The sequence below is a fragment of the Ranitomeya imitator genome, chromosome 2, assembly GCF_032444005.1.
Source record: "Ranitomeya imitator isolate aRanImi1 chromosome 2, aRanImi1.pri, whole genome shotgun sequence".
Lineage (NCBI taxonomy): Eukaryota > Metazoa > Chordata > Amphibia > Anura > Dendrobatidae > Ranitomeya > Ranitomeya imitator.
In genome coordinates this window covers 482,023,707-482,040,936 of record NC_091283.1, presented here as the reverse complement: position 1 = coordinate 482,040,936, position 17,230 = coordinate 482,023,707, and the positions used below count along the sequence as shown (strand labels likewise).

Sequence of the window (17,230 nt, the reverse complement as noted above, 5' to 3'; positions counted from 1 at the left end):
TAGAAGATGACATTCAGGTATATACTATATATAGGGGAGATGACACACAGAAGGTATATACTATATACAGGGGAGATGACATACAGGTATATACTATATACAGGAGATGACATACAGATGTATACTATATATAAGGGAGATGACAAACATGTATATACTGAGGTGATGAGGTGAAAATGAGAGGTGTGAGGTGAAAATGAAAAGGTGTGAGTGCAAAATGAGAGGAGTGAGGAAAAATAGTGGAGTGATCAGAAAATTACAGATGTGAGGTTGAAATGACAAGTGTTAGGGGGGAATGAGAGGAGTGAGGGAGAAAATGAGAGGTGTGAGGGAGAAAATGAGAGATGTGAGGGGGAAAATTAAAGATGTGATTGGGAAAATGAGAGGCGTGATGGGAAAATAAGAGAAGTGAGGTGCTATAACTAACCACAGATATTTACTATGCCCAGGCAACGCCGGGCTCTTCAGCTAGTTTTCTATAATCTCTCCCCAGTACTTTGACAGCCAGCTTTCTGTACATGTATGCTTTGTGAGAGAAATTAATTTTCTGTATACGAACATAACATTTCATGCAACACAATCTCCATTTTGTAACATTTGACTTCTTGTATATAACTCAACTATTTTTTTATATTTTTTTCTAATTTCTGCTTGTTAACATTGTAACCTTTGCTCTAATTCTGTAACGAATGGAAACGGAGGCACAGGTGGAAAAGTTAACAATCATTTTTATTGTCATAGAGCGTGGAACCTCTGGACCACGGTCCGAGAGGCTCCGAAGGGGGCGTGACTAGGTGAGCCCCAGACACCCGTAGTAAGACCCCTCAAACAGGGTCAGAATGGGACACTTGGAAGACACGGGTGATACCTCCAGTTAGACCCCGGGCTCGTGGTAGCTGACCCAGTGGGACAGATGGACAAACAGGGTTAGCAGGTGACGTAGAGCTAACCAGTGGATACCAGGGGTACGGGTAGAGACTGGATCCAGTGGTATTGATGTTGTCATGAGGTTCAGGTGACTGGCGGGATGAGACGGTACCAAAGTAAGCAGGCTGCAGATCGTCCAGAATAGCCAGGTAGCAGATAGTCTGTGGAGACAAACAGTGAAAGTGAAACACTGACAGAGACTTCAGAACAGAAGCACATGCTAGCAGGAACAGGAAGTTAGCAGATGAGGATACTTGTTGCTCCGGCACCCTCCCTATGGTGGAGGGACTAGAAATAGCAATCATTCACATGTCATTTGTCAGAAGCACCTTTTGAAAAATGTGCGCTGTCTCTTTAAGAGACCGGGAGCGAGCACGCACACGACCTAAGCACACAGCGCGAGGACCTGCTGGCTGCACGCCAGGGAGCAGAGGAGGGAGGAGAAGCAGAGGTCCCGTCCGGACAGCATGGAGCCAGCACAGAGTGGGAGTCCCGACGGGGACCCTGCGAAGGTACGGGAACCGGACCGGATTTAACAAATTCAGCTATCTGAAATGATGAATCACAGCATTATGCAAGTAGACATGACATTGGAGAACCAAAACTGTCCGACTATATCCAAAACTATATATTATAAGGAAGCTTCTTAGCATTAACAATAAATTATATGCTTTTGAGATAAGTGATGTAATTAAATATTTATATAATATGGAAAATGCATTTTGATTGGTTCATATTCTATGTACTTTGATTGGTTAAAATCTTATTGGCTATTTTCTACTACCTACTTTTACTATTAGTCCGGGGTCACACTTGCGAGTGTGATGCGAGAGACTCACGCAAGTTTTCTGCATCACACTCGCAAGTGTGACCCCGGCCTATTAAATGAGGCACCACAGGTTTGGCCCCAGAGAGAGAGACTTTAACGTAGACACAGTGTGTCTCACTATCACCAGAGGGAGATAACTTACTCAAGTCAATAGGGAAAATTCAAAAGACTGACACTAGATGCCTGACTATCTTTTTGAGCATTTTTCCACTGTTTTTGCTTGTTTCTTTGCTGTAGTGTTTTTGCTTGTTTCTTTACTGTTGAATTGATCTAAATAGAATATACAGAAAATGCCAGCAAAAAAGATGTCTCAAAAACGATGGAAAAAAACCACTATAAAAAAAAGATGGTAGTCAAAAATTTTGAAAAAGCGCCCCAAAAAACGTTAAACAAGACAGCTCAGGAAACGCAAAAAACACAGGCGTTTTCTGTAGGGCCTTAGGTTGTCTGTCCACAATGAGTTTTTGGTGAATTTTTAATGCAGTATATTTTTGCTACATGAATTTTTTTTAGCAGTTTCAGCATAGTGGATGGGATTTATAGAATCTCATGCCCACTGTGCTTATTTTTACTCAGTGTAAACTGACCTGCAGTGCGAGTTTCAAATCCGCACCATGTCAATTTCTCTTGCAGGTACGCTGAGTGTTCCCATAGAGTTTTTCCCATAGACTTGCATGAGATGCAGAAAATCTATAGATAAAAAAAGTTCATCCGGTTTTAGTACATTTCCGTGGTGGAAACGCATCAAAAACACATGTAATTCGTATATAACTAAAGTTTTGTCAAAGTGAAATACCAGGAAGTATAAAAAACAAAGCGGCTTTTTTAAAAAAATGCAGTGTCAAAAACTCACCAAAAAAGTCATTGTTGCAAGTTAACCTAAAACAGGCGTGGACTGACAGTTAGTTTTCTTTGACAAAGGGCGCATGCAGCAAAAGAAAAGCATCAGAGTGTTTTTGTATTACTAACATGTGGATTTTAATTCTTTGATACCTATGGAATAAAATGTGAAGATTGTATCTATTTTTTTGGATGCACCAATCAGTTTTACTTTTTTTTTAAATCGGACAAGTGCTATTCATGGTTTGGGCTGATTTCACTGGTACTCATCTTATTCTATCATGCTGCATACATGTTGACAAAATGCTCAAATGAATAAACATATACAGTACAGACCAAAAGTTTGGACACACCTTCTCATTTAAAGATTTTTCCATATTTTCATGACTATGGAAATCGTACATTCACACTGAAGGCATCAAAACTATGAATTAACACATGTGGAATTATATACTTAACACAAAAGTGTGAAACAGCTGAAATTATGTCTTATATTCTAGGCTCTTCAAAGTAGCAACCTTTTGCTTTGATGACTGCTTTGTACACTCTTGGCATTCTCTTGATGAGTTTCAAGAGGTAGTCACCGGGAATGGTTTTCACTAGGGTTGAGCGAAACAGATCGGCACTTTTCAAAAGTCGCCGACTTTTAGCACAGTCGGGTTTCGTGAAACCCGACCCGATCCCACTCTGGGATCGGGTCGGCGGTCGGCGATATCTAATTAAAAGACGGGTTTCGTTTTATATATATATATATATATATATATATATATATATGTCATTCAGACACATATATATATATTTATTTATATTAACTTCAGCGCGATATAGCAGAAAAGCCGGTAATTCAATTACCAGCTTTTCATTTCTCCTGCCAAAACCCGACATGATTTGAGACATGGTTTACATACAGTAAACCATGTCATATCCCCCTTTTTTTTGCATATTCCACACTACTAATGTTAGTAGTGTGTATGTGCAAAATTTCAGCGCTCTAGCTCTTAAATTTAAGGGTTAAATCGCAGAAAAAATTGGCGTGGGCTCCCGCGCAATTTTCTCCGCCAGAGTAGTAAAGCCAGTGACTGAGGGCAGATATTAATAGCCTGGAGAGGGTCCACGGTTATTGCCCCCCCCCCCCTGGCTAAAAACACCTGCCCCCAGCCACCCCAGAAAAGGCACATCTGTAAGATGCACCTATTCTGGCACTTGGCCACTCTCTTCCCATTCCCGTATAGCGGTGGGATATGGGGTAATGAAGGGTTAATGCCACCTTGCTATTGTTAGGTGACATAAGCCAGATTAATAATGGAGAGGCGTCAATTCTGACACCTATCCATTATTAATCCAATTGTATGAAAGAGTTAAAAAAAACACACACACACAATATTAAAATGTATTTTAATGAAATAAACACACCGTTTGTTGTAATAATTTATTGTACGCTCAATCCACTCGCTGAAGACCCTCGCTCTGTAACAAATAAAAAATAATAAACCAACAATATACATACCTTCCGTAGATCTGTAACGTCCCACATTGTAAATCCATCTGAAGAGGTTAAAATATTTTACAGCCAGGAGCTCTGCTAATGCAGCGCTGCTCGTGGCTGTAAACCCAAGCGAATGAAGGTAATGTGGGTCAATGACCTGTAGTTACCTTCATTCGCGGTGATGCGCCCCCTGCTGGATGTCCCTGGAGCGTGGGAAAAGTTCCCAGGCTCGAGGTCATATGAGGACATCCAGCAGGGGGCGCATCACCGCGAATGAAGGTAACTATAGGTCATTGACCTACATTACCTTCATTCGCTGGGGTTTACAGCCACAAGCACAGCTGCATTAGCAAAGCTTGTGGCTGTAAAATATTTTAACCCCTTCAGATGGATTTACAACGTGGGATGTTACAGATCTACGGAAGGTATGGATAGTGTTGGTTTATTATTTTTTATTTGTTACAGAGGGAGGGTCTTCAGTGTGTGGATTGAGCGTACAATAAAATATTAAAACAACCTGTGTGTTTATTTCATTAAAATACTTTTTAATATTGTGTGTGTTTTTTTAACTCTTTCATACAATTGGATTAATAATGGATAGGTGTCAGAATTGACGCCTCTCCATTATTAATCTGGCTTAATGTCACCTTACAATAGCAAGGTGGCATTAACCCTTCATTAGCCCATATCCCACCACTACACGGGAATGGGAAGAGAGTGGCCAAGTGCAAGAATAGGCGCATCTTACAGATGTGCCTTTTCTGGGGTGGCTGGGGGCAGATATTTTTAGCCAGGGGGGGCAAACAAAAACCGTGGACCCTCTCCAGGCTATTAATATCTGCCCTCAGTCACTGGCTTTATTACTCTGGCGGAGAAAATTGCGCGGGAGCCCACGCCAATTTTTTCCGCGATTTAACCCTTAAATTTAAGAGCTAGAGCGCCGAAATTTTGCATATACACACTATTAACATTAGTAGTGTGGAATATGCAAAAAAAAGGGGGATATGACATGGTTTACTGTATGTAAACCATGTCTCATATTATGTCGGGTTTTGGCAGGAGAAATGAAAAGCCGGTAATTGAATTACCGGCTTTTCTGCTATATCACCCTGAAGGAAGGGTAAAAAAAAACAAAAACCCCCCATAGACTTACATTGGGTTTCGAGTTTCGGCCGATCCCCGACCCCGACTTTTCAATAGGATCGGCCGATTTCACTCGACCCGACTTTTGAGAAAGTCGGGTTTCGTGAAACCCGACTCGACCCTGAAAAACTAAAAGTCGCTCAACCATAGTTTTCACTTCACAGGTGTGCCCTGTCAGGTTTAGTAAGTTGGATTTCTTGCCTTATAAATGCGGTTGGGATCATCAGTTGTGTTGTGCAGAAGTCTGGTGGATACACAGCTAATAGTCCTACTGAACAGACTGTTAGAATTTGTATTATGGCAAGAAAAAAGCAGCTAAGTAAAGAAAATCAAGCGGCCATCATTACTTTAAGAAATGAAGGTCAGTCAGTCTGAAAAATTTGGAAAACTTTGAAAGTGTACCCAAGTGCAGTGGCAAAAACCATCAAGCGCTACAAAGAAACTGGCTCACATGAGGACCGCCCCAGGAAAGGAAGACCAAGAGTCACCTCTGCTTCTGAGGATAAGTTTATCCAAGTGACCAGCCTCAGAAATTGCAGGTTAACATCAGCTGAGATTAGAGACCAGGTCAATGCCACACAGAGTTCTAGCAGCAGACACATCTCTACAAAAACTGTTAAGAGGAGACTTTGTGCAGCAGGCCTTCGTGGTAAAACAGCTGCTAGGAAACCACTGCTAAGGACAGGCAACAAGCAGAAGAGACTTGTTTGGGCTACAGAACACAAGGAATGGACATTAGACCAGTGGAAATCTGTGCTTTGATCTGATGAGTCCAAATTTGAGATCTTTGGTTCCAACCACCGTGTCTTTGTGTAACGCAGAAAAGGTGAACGGATGGACTCTACGTGCCTGGTTCCCACCTTTGAACCATGGAGGAGGTGTGATGGTGTGGGGGTGCTTTGCTGGTGACACTGTTGGGGATTTATTCAAAATTGAAGGCATACTGAACTAGCATGTCTACCACAGCATCTTGCAGCGGCATGCTATTCCATCCGGTTTGCATTTAGTTGGACCATCATTTATTTTTCAACAGGACAATGACCCCAAACACACCTCCAGGCTGTGTAAGGGCTATTTGACCAAGAAGGAGAGTGATGGGGTGCTACGCCAGATGACCTGGCCTTCACTGTCACCAGACCTGAACCCAATCGAGATGGTTTGAGGTGAACTGGACCGCAGAGTGAAGGCAAAAGGGCCAACAAGTGCTAAGCATCTCTGGGAACTCCTTCAAGATTGTTGGAAGACCATTCCTGGTGACTACCTCTTAAAGCTCATCAAGAGAATGCCAAGAATGTGCAAAGCAGTCATCAAAGCAAAATGTGGCTACATTGAAGAACCTAGAGTTCAGTTGTTTCACACTTTTTGTTAAGTATATAATTCCACATGTGTTAGTTCATAGTTTTGAGGCCTTCAGTGTGAATGTACAATTTTCATAGTCATGAAAATACAGAAAAATCTTTAAATGAGAAGGTGTGTCCAAACTTTTGGTCTTTACTGTACATTTCTATGTAAAAACATGGTCATGACACTTCTGTTAAATGCTTGGTGTCTTTGAAAGAGCAAAACATTTAAAAGAAGCTTAAAAGACTCGTATATGAACAATAAGTCACTTTTCCATACAAACAGAGACGGCAATTCTTTCTAGGATTGTAAAAAATGTTCCTACTTTTTTATGAGCGGACATGCTCAAAGAATGCAAGAAAAAGACTCAGTGTGAACATACTCTTAGGCCGGATTCAGAGAAGTGTATGAAAAATTGACCAATTTTCATAAATAATTTTTTACATCCATATTATCATCTGTATGCCATCAGTATGCCATCCATGTGTAATTTGCATGTGTTCTTTTTTACTTTCATATGACATCTTTTTGGTATTCGTTTTTTATACATCAACATTTATCAAAAATTTACAAAACCAAATTCAGTTTCCTATATTAAAGGGGTGGTAAATATCTAACCACTTTTGTAATTCGCTTTATTACACCATGCCCTACACTTCCCCTTATCTACCTATTCCCTAAATGTGTTTTTTTTTTAACTGCACTCCCTGTGATGTCACATTTGAGAGGAGTCTCAAACCTGACATCAAAGGAGGCTGGGGCTGCACTCAATCTCTGCAGCTTCCATCTCCCCTTCTGGAACAGGACATCACAGAGGGCAGCGCTGCAGTTACTTACTACAGTTTCTTGTATCACTGCTGTCTGAAGATGCGCTGGATCCATGGTGATAGACTCTGCAGTAGATGAGAGTGCAGCGCTGGTGGAGTACCCCACCCTGGGCCGTGGGGTACTCGGTACCGGGTCCGATTGCTCTTAAAGAGGATGTCACGGTGGCCCTGGGCGTCCAATTAAAGGGGAAAGGTCATTTAAGGGGAATGGTGGTAAACTCTGTCATGACACCACCTGTGGTGTTCGGTCAATAGGGGGACGGACCCTGCTTTAAAGGGGTCCTCTGGGGGAATGTTGTTGCAGCAATGATGGTGACGCTTCCCACAGGTGAAGCGGGGTCCCCAGGGGTCCTAAGGTGTGTGGCGATGATGGTGTATGCCAATGAATAAGTGGAGGACACAAGTTGTAAAGTCTTTGACTGGTTTACAGTAGATGTAGCAGGCCTCAATCCAGGGTACCAGGTACAGACCTAGCTAGGGTCCAGCCAGCTTGGAGGCAATTGGGGAATCCCACTGCCAGGTGAGGTCCTTAAGCCTTTCCAACAGCACTGTCCTATGAGTTCCCTGCTGCTTGAAGCTGTTTAGCAAAGTCCTCTTTTCCCCCTGTCCTAAGACAGGTACCTGCGCAACGGACAGCTTCAGTCGTTTTACAGGGACTCTATCATGCCCCGGGCTCTTCAGGTGCTGCTGCGTCTCAGGTGTGGTGTGGGCCAATCACATACAGTTCTTAGTCCTCCGGTTCTGCCAAGTGTCCTACAGTTCCACTAAGGCCTTGGGCTCCCGGTACCAGGCTGCTGCGCTCTGGCGGTGTCCTGCCACTGTTCCCCTGCTGAGCCCTGTTCCACTCCTGTGCTCCTTTCCTCAACGCTCCACTGCATGCAACAACCCTTCAGGTTCTCCTCTTTCCAGAGGCTGCAGCTCCCACGTGGCTGTTGGCCTCCCTATCTGTTCCAGACATCCTTCCTCTATCTCTCCCTCCTGGAGACAAACTGTCTCGGTCCACTGTCTCCCCCAGACTGTCTAACTCCTCCTCCAGACCAGGACATATATCCAGATTTGAGGGAAGCTCCCTTGAATCCGGGTCCTGAGCTCCCCCTTCTGGCCTGGATTCAGAATGTGTTGCATGTGTGTGCTTACCTGGTAAAGAGAATCCTTCTTGCCTCCACACATGATATGGCCCTCCCCGAAAGGAAGGCAAGCAACATCACTGTAACAACCGGTTGCCTGGGGTGTTACACTGACTATTGCTGTGAAACAAGATGTCATTAGGGGGCAGAAATAGAAATAGTGGATGACACCGGTGTTGCCTCACAGCTTCTAGCACCGTTGTCATCAGGGGGCAATACTGATGTCTCTCACTGCTCCTGTCACCGACCCCTGGTGACATCTTGTTTCACAGTTAACAGAATGTTCAAATGACCTTTTTTTTTTTTGCACAGAAAAAAGTCCATGTGGAAAAAAAAATTGCCCTTTTAAGTCTATGTGTACGCGAAAAATAAATCAGATCCCATATAGATGAACCACATTTGATTTTTATGAATACATTGCAATTCTTAGCATAGGAAAGTGTATTTGGTCTTGTAAATTGTATTCATTGCTGATGTATAAAAATGAATGCTATACAGATGAAAAATCATCCTTTATTTCTAGATGAAAATTATAAATTTTTTAATGAGTAGTGTGATCATAGGCTCCTAGAACTCAGGTGTAAAACAGTTTAATAAGATGCCAAATTTTTGTGCAACTCTTTCTTTTTTCCATTTTGACGCCAGTTTCGCCAGCTCTGACATAAAATGAGCAGAGTATGGGAGGGATAAAGGAGTGACAATTAATGATGAGCTCTAGGGTACCTAGCATCACAAATCTTACTCCAGTCTCTTACTGGAGTAAGACTTGCGGCGAGGTGCTTTCCAGACACTCTGGATTCATTTGAGAGGAAGTGTTGATTTAATCTTTATTTCCTAAGTCAATAATACTCCTTAAAAAAAGAAGCTTTGTAATGTGTGTTATTAGAGAAATCTGCTTCTTTCTCCTTCTGATCTGATTTTTCATATTCAAAATTCCCAATTCACAGGTGAAAACTATATTCAGTGAAGACAGACTTTCCGATTTCTCAGGCAGAAGATGCTAGTGTCTACTGATGAGATTCTATGTAGCTATGAGCTGGTTTGGAGGAAGGAGGAACTGTGCCTTCAGCGTCTCCCTCCTTCTCCAACTCCTACCTTTGTTATAATATCTCATAAGTAGCAACCAAAATCTTCTCTCTCAGTAATGTCTTCAATGAATACAGATTTTACCCATAAATTGAGTGTTTTAAAAATGAAGGATCAGCTGATAAGTGAGAAAGAAGGGGATTTCTCTCTGATAAGATACATTACAAAGTTGCTTAGTTTCCTGTGTACTATTGGTTTATGAAATAAAACTTAAAACATCTGTTCATTTTTTAAGAACAATGTCAGACTTGATGAATCAGGGCCTTGGACTTTCTGTGTTTTTATTTTTTTCACCTGTTTTTTGAGGATTAACCCCTTAGCGACCGCCGATACGCCTTTTAACGGCGGCCGCTAAGGGTACTTAAACCACAGCGCCGTTAATTAACGGCGCTGTGGAAAAAGTGAATAGCGCCCCCCAGAGGCCGATTTTCTCCGGGGTCTCGGCTGCCAGGGGTAGCCGAGACCCCAGAGAACATGATTCGGGGGGTTTTTAACCCACCCCGCATTTGCGATCGCCGGTAATTAACCGTTTACCGGCGATCGCAAAAAAAAAAAAAAACGCGATCTCTTTTTAATTTCTCTGTCCTCCGATGTGATCGCACATCGGAGGACAGAGAAAAGGGGTCCCAGGTAGCCCCCCAATACTCACCTATCTCCCCCGATGCTCCTCGTGTCTCCCGGTGGGCGCCGCCATCTTCAAAATGGCGGGCGCATGCGCAGTGCGCCCGCCGGCCGGCCCCGCGAGAATCTTTGGGGTCTCGGCTGCCAGGGGTAGCCGAGACCCCAAAGAGCATGATCGGGGTCGGTTTTACCGACCCCTGTTTTGCGATCGCCGGTAATTAACTGTTTACCGGCGACCGCAAAAAAAAAAAAAAGTAAAGTGTAATTCTCTGTCCTCTGATGTGATCGCACATCAGAGGACAGAGAAATAGGGGGATTCTGGGACCCTACAATACTCACCTGTGTCCCTGGATCCTCTTGCTGCTCCTCCTGGCTGCCGGCAGAAGAAAATGGCGGGCGCATGCGCAGTGCACCCGCCATCTGTCTCCATCTGCCGGCCGGCAGGAGAACAGCAGTTGGGGCTAAAATTAGGGTTAGGGTTAGGGGTAGGGTTAGGGGTAGGGTTAGGGGTAGGGTTAGGGGCAGGGGTAGGGTTAGGGGTAGGGTTGGGGTAGGGTTAGGGGTAGGGTTAGGGGTAGGGTTAGGGGTAGGGTTAGGGCTAGGGTTAGGGTTAGGGCTAGGGTTAGGGCTAGGGTTAGGGCTAGGGTTAGGGCTAGGGTTGGGGCTAAATTTAGGGTTAGGGTTGGGGCTAAATTTAGGGTTAGGGTTGGGGCTAAATTTAGGGTTAGGCTTCTTTCACACTTACGTCGGTACAGGGCCGTCGCAATGCGTCGGCCCGACATACCAACGCACGTTGTGAAAATTGTGCACAACGTGGGCAGCAGCTGTAGTTTTTCAACGCATCCGCTGCCCAATCTATGTCCTGGGGAGGGGGGGGGGGGGCGGAGTTACGGCCACGCATGCGCGGTCAGAAATGGCGGATGCGACGTACAAAAAAACGTTTCATTGAACTTTTTTTGTGCTGACGGTCCGCCAAAACACAACTGATCCAGTGCACGACGGACGCGACGTGTGGCCATCCGTCACGATCCGTCGGCAATACAAGTCTATGGGCAAAAAACGCATCCTGCGGGCACATTTGCAGGATCCGTTTCTTGTCCAAAACGACGGATTGCGACGGAATGCCAAACGACGCAAGTGTGAAAGTAGCCTTGGTTGGGGCTAAAGTTAGAGCTAGGGTTGGGGCTAAAGTTAGGGTTAGTGCTGGGATTAGGGTTAGGGTTTGGATTAGGGTTGGTATTAGGGTTAGGGTTGGCATTAGGGTTACGCTTGGGATTAGGGTTAGGTTTGGGATTAGGGTTAAGGTTAGGGTTGTGATTAGGGGTGTATTGGGATTAGGGTTAGGTTTGAGGTTAGGGTTGAGATTAGGATTAGGGGTGTGTTGGATTTAGGGTTTTGATTAGGGTTATGGTTAGGGTTGACATTAGGGTTGTTTTGGGGTAAGGGTTGTGATTATGGTTAGGGTTAGTGATTAGGATTATGGATCAGGTTGGGATTAGGGTTAGGGGTGTGTTGGGGTTAGGGTTGGAGCTAGAATTGGGGGGTTTCCACTGTTTAGGTACATCAGGGGGTCTCCAAACACGACAGCCAATTTTGCGCTCAAAAAGTCAAATGGTGCTCCCTCCCTTCTGAGCTCTGCCGTGCGCCCAAACAGTGGGTTACCCCCACATATGGGGCATCAGCGTATTCGGGATAAATTGGACAACAACTTCTGGGGTCCAATTTCTCTTGTTACCCTTGTGAAAATAAAAACTTGGGGGCTACAATATCTTTTTTGTGAAAAAAAATATTTTTTATTTTCACGACTCTGCATTCTAAACTTCTGTGAAGCACTTGGGCATTCAAAGTTCTCACCACACATCTAGATAAGTTCCTTGGGGGGTCCAGTTTCCAACATGGGGTCACTTGTGGGGGGTTACTACAGTTTAGGTACATCAGGGGCTCTGCAATCGCAACATAATGCCCACAGACCATTCTATCAAAGTCTGCATTCCAAAAAGGCGCTCCTTCCCTTCCGAGCTCTGCCGTGCGCCCAAACAGTGGTTTACCCCCACATATGGGGTACCAGCATACTCAGGACAAATTGGACAACAACTTTTGGGGTCCAATTTCTCTTGTTACCCTTGTGAAAATAAAAACTTGGGGGCTAAAAAATATTTTTTGTGGAAAAAAATTTTTTTTTTTATTTTCACGGCTCTGCATTATAAACTTCTGTGAAGCACTTGGGCATTCAAGGTTCTCACCACACATCTAGATAAGTTCCATGGGGGGTCTAGTTTCCAAAATGGGGTCACTTGTGGGGGATTTCTACTGTTTAGGCACATCAGGGGCCCTCCAAACGCGACATGGCGTCCGATCTCAATTCCAGCCAATTCTACATTGAAAAAGTAAAACGGCACTCTTTCTCTTCCAAGCTCTGCGGTGCGCCCAAACAGTGGTTTACCCCCACATATTGGGTATCAGCGTACTCAGGAGAAATTGCACAACAACTTTTGTGGTCTAATTTCTCCTGTTACCCTTGTGAAAATAAAAATTTGTGGGCAAAAAGATCATTTTTGTAGAAAAAAATGCGATTTTTTTTTTCACGGCTCTACATTATAAACTTCTGTGAAGCACATGGGGGTTCAAAGTGCTCACCACACATCTAGATATGTTCCTTAAGGGGTCTAGTTTCCAAAATGGGGTCACTTGTGGGGGGTTTCTACTGTTTAGGCACATCAGGGGCTCTCCAAACGTGACATGGCGTCCAATCTCAATTCCAGCCAATTCTACATTGAAAAAGTAAAACGGCGCTCCTTCACTTCCAAGCTCTGCGGTGCGCCCAAACAGTGGTTTACCCTCACATATGGGGTATCGACGTATTCAGGAGAAATCACACAACAACTTTTGTGGTCTAATTTCTCCTGTTACCCTTGTGAAAATAAGAATTTATGGGCGAAAAGATCATTTTTGTGTAAACAAAAGCGATTTTTTATTTTCACGGCTCTACGTTATAAACTTCTGTGAAGCACTTGGGGGTTCAAAGTGCTCACCACACATCTAGATAAGTTCCTTAAGGGGTCTAGTTTCCAAAATGGTGTCACTTGTGGGGAGTTTCCACTGTTGAGGCACATCAGGGGCTCTCTAAACGTGACATGGCGTCCGATCTCAATTCCAGCCAATTCTGCATTGAAAAAGTCAAACGGCGCTCCTTTACTTCTAAGTTCTGCGGTGCGCCCAAAAAGTGGTTTACCCCCACATATGGAATATTGGCGTATTCAGGAGAAATTGCATAACAAAATTTATGGTTACATTTCTGTTTTTACACTTGTGAAAATAAAAAAAATGGTTCTGAATTAAGATGTTTGCAAAAAAAAGTTAAATGTTCATTTTTTCCTTCCACATTGTTTCAGTTCCTGTGAAGCACGTAAAGGGTTAATAAACTTCTTGAATGTGGTTTTGAGAACCTTGAGGGGTGTAGTTTTTAGAATGGTGTCACACTTCTTTATTTTCTATCATACAGACCCCTCAAAATGACTTCAAATGTGATGTGGTCCCTAAAAACAATTGGTGTTGTAAAAATGAGAAATTGCTGGTCAACTTTTAACCCTTATAACTCCCTAACAAAAAAAAATTTTGTTTCCAACATTGTGCTGATGTAAAGTAGACATGTGGGAAATGTTATTTATTAACTATTTTTCGCGACATATATCTCTGATTTAAGGGCATAAAAATACAAAGTTTGAAAATTGCAAAATTTTAAAAATTTTCGCCATATTTCCGGTTTTTTCATAAATAATCGCAAGTAATATCGAAGAAATGTTACCACTAACATGAAGTACAATATGTCATGAAAAAACAATCTCAGAATCAGCGGGATCCGTTGAAGCGTTCCAGAGTTATAACCTCATAAAGTGACAGTGGTCAGAATTGCAAAAATTGGCCTGGTCATTAAGTACCAAATTGGCTCTGTCACTAAGGGGTTAAATACAGGTTCTGGCCATGGACCCCAAAAATTTCATGTTTTATTCACAGATAAGTTCTAACTTTTCCCTTGTGTCATGGTCTCGATTATGGTTGAAAAAGCATCGCTCATCACCAAATTGCTCCGTAATCTTTAGGAGAAGTTGTTCGTGGAGAAAGTTTAGATCTCATGCTTTATTCATGGCAACGTTTTTAGGCAAAATTGTGATTGGTCCTACAGAAAGAGAAAAAGACAATGATTTTCAGCTTCCGTCTCCTTTTAAAGCAACCAGTTTGCTCTTTTAATTGAAGCAGCATGACAGTGATATCAACTGCCATGTCCTCTTTAAAGGGGATGTCCGATCTAAAATGGTAAGTCTGCAGTCACTCCAATGTAGCCTGAAAAGTAAGAAAAACAAGTTAGATTATACTCACCTAGGGGCGGTCCGGTGCGGTCCATGTCCGATGGACGTCGCAGGTCCGGGTCCAGCACCTCCCATATACATACAATGTCATCATCCTCCTTGCTTTGTGTTGCGGCTCCTGCGCAGGCGTACTGATTTGCCCTGTTGAGGGCAGAGCAAAGTACTGCAGTGCGCCGGACCTCTCTGACCTTTCCCGGCACCTGCACACTGCAGTGCTTCGATCTGCCCTCAGATCAGGGCAGAGAATTACACCTGCGCATGAGCCGCAACAGAATCAAGGAAGAGGACGTCATCGTATGAAGATGGGAGGAGCCGGACCCAGACCTGCGATGCCCATCGGATCCGGACAGCACTGGACCGCCCCTGGGTGAGTATAATCTAACTTGTTTTTCTTATCTTTCAAGATACATCGGGGGCTTATCTACAGCATTATAGAATACTGTAGATAAGCCCCTAATGGTGGTGGCCACAGCTTATATGCCAAAAATTAGGTGACAGATTCCCTTTAAATCCTAGAGTCATATCACACAAAATAGTTAATAAATAACATTTCCCACATGTCTACTTTACATCAGCACAATTTTTTAAATATATTTTTGTTAGGAAGTTATAAGGATTAAAAGTTGACAAGCAATTCCTCATTTTTACAGCAAAATTTGCAAAACCATTTTTTTTAAGGGACCCCCTCACATTTGAAGTGACTTTGAGGGGTCTATATGACAGAAAATACCCAAAAGTGACACCGTTCTAAAAACTGCACCCCTCAAGATACTCAAAACCACATTCAAGAGGTTTATTAACCCTTCCAGTGCTTCACAGGAATTAATGGAATGTGGAAGGAAAAAATAAACATTTATAGTGCCTTGTGAAAGTAGTCGGCCCCCTGGAACTTTTCAACCTTTTCCCACATATCATGCTTCAAACATAAAGTTACCAAATGTAAATTTTTGGTGAAGAATCAGCAACAAGTGGAACACAAATGTGAAGTTGAACGAAATTTATTGGTTATTTAACATTTTTGTGGAAATTCAAAAACTGAAAAGTGGGGCGTGCAATATTATTCGGCCCCTTTACTTTCAGTGAAGCAAACTCGCTCCAGAAGTTCATTGTGGATCTCTGAATGATCCAATGTTGTCCTAAATGCCTAATGATGATAAATATAATCCACCTATGTGGATTAAATGCACCTGCTCTGTGATAGCCTCAGGGTTCTATTTGAAGCACAGAGAGCATCATGAAGACCAAAGAACACAACAGGCAGGTCCGTGATCCTGTTGTGGAGAAGTTTAAAGCTGGATTTGGATACAAAATGATCTCCAAAACTTTAAACATCCCAAGGAGCACTGTGCAAGCGATCATATTGAAATGGAAGGAGTATCATACCACTGCAAATCTACCAAGACCCGGCTTTCCCTCTAAACTTTCATCTCAAACAAGAAGAAAACTGATCAGAGATGCAGCCAAGAGGCACATGATCACTCTGGATGAGATCTACAGCTGAGGTGGGACAGTCTGTCCATAGGAGAACAATCAAGCGTACACTGCACAAATCTGGCCTTTATGGAAGAGTGGAAAGAAAAAATCCATTTCTCAAATATATCCATAAAAAGTGTTGTTTAAAGTTTGCAACAAGCCACCTGGGCGACACACCAAACATGTGGAAGAAGGTGCTCTGGTCAGATGAAACCAAAATCGAATGATATGTTTGGCATAAAGGCAACACAGCTCATCACCCTGAACACATCATTCCCACTGTCAAACATGGTGGTGGCAGCATCATGGTTTGAACCTGCTTTTCTTCAGCAGGGACAGGGAAGATGGTTAAAATTGATGGGAAGATGGATGGAGCCAAATACAGATTTTGAAGAAAACCTGTTGGAGTCTACAAAAGACCTGAGACTGGGACGAAGATTTGTCTTCCAACAAGACAATGATCCAAACATAAAGCAAAATCTACAATGGAATGCTTCACAAATAAACGTATCCAGGTTGGCCAAGTCAAAGTCAAGACCTCAATCCAATCAAGAATCTGTGGAAAGAGCTGAAAACTGCTGTTCACAAACGATCTCCATCAAACCTCACTGAACTCGAGCTGTTCGCCAAGGAAGAATGGGCAAGAATTTCAGTCTCTCGATGTATAAAACTGATAGAGACATACCCGAAGTGACTTGCAGCTGTAATCACAGCAAAAGGTGGCGCAACAAAGTATTAAGTTAAAGGGGCCGAATAATATTGCACGCCCCACTTTTCAGTTTTTGAATTTCCACAAAAAATTAAAATAACCAATACATTTCGTTCAACTTCACAATTGTGTTCCACTTGTTGTTGATTCTTCACCAAAAATTTACATTTGGTATCTTTATGTTTGAAGCATGATATGTGGGAAAAGGTTGAAAAGTTCCAAGGGGCCGAATACTTTCGCAAGGTACTGTACTTTTCTTTCACAAACATTTTCCTTTAGACCTATTTTTTTGCTTTTACAAGTATACCAGGAGAAAATGGACTATACAATTTATTGTGCAATTTCTCCTGAGAATACAGATACCCCATATATGGGGGGAAAACAACTGGGTGCACTGCAGGGTTTGGAGGGAAGGAGCGCCATTTGACTTTTTGAATGCAAAATTTGCTTGAAT

At 42.9% G+C, this 17,230-nt stretch overlaps 1 long non-coding RNA gene across 1 annotated transcript in view; it reads right to left on the bottom strand.

Moving 5' to 3' along the window:
• Positions 1–732: 732 nt before the first annotated feature.
• Positions 733–17,230, bottom strand: part of LOC138664559 (uncharacterized) — a 264,837-nt gene continuing 248,339 nt past the window's right edge. The window contains exon 4 of the long non-coding RNA XR_011318363.1: positions 733–1,088. This is a non-coding gene — a long non-coding RNA (uncharacterized lncRNA). The remainder of the gene's footprint in view (positions 1,089–17,230) is intronic.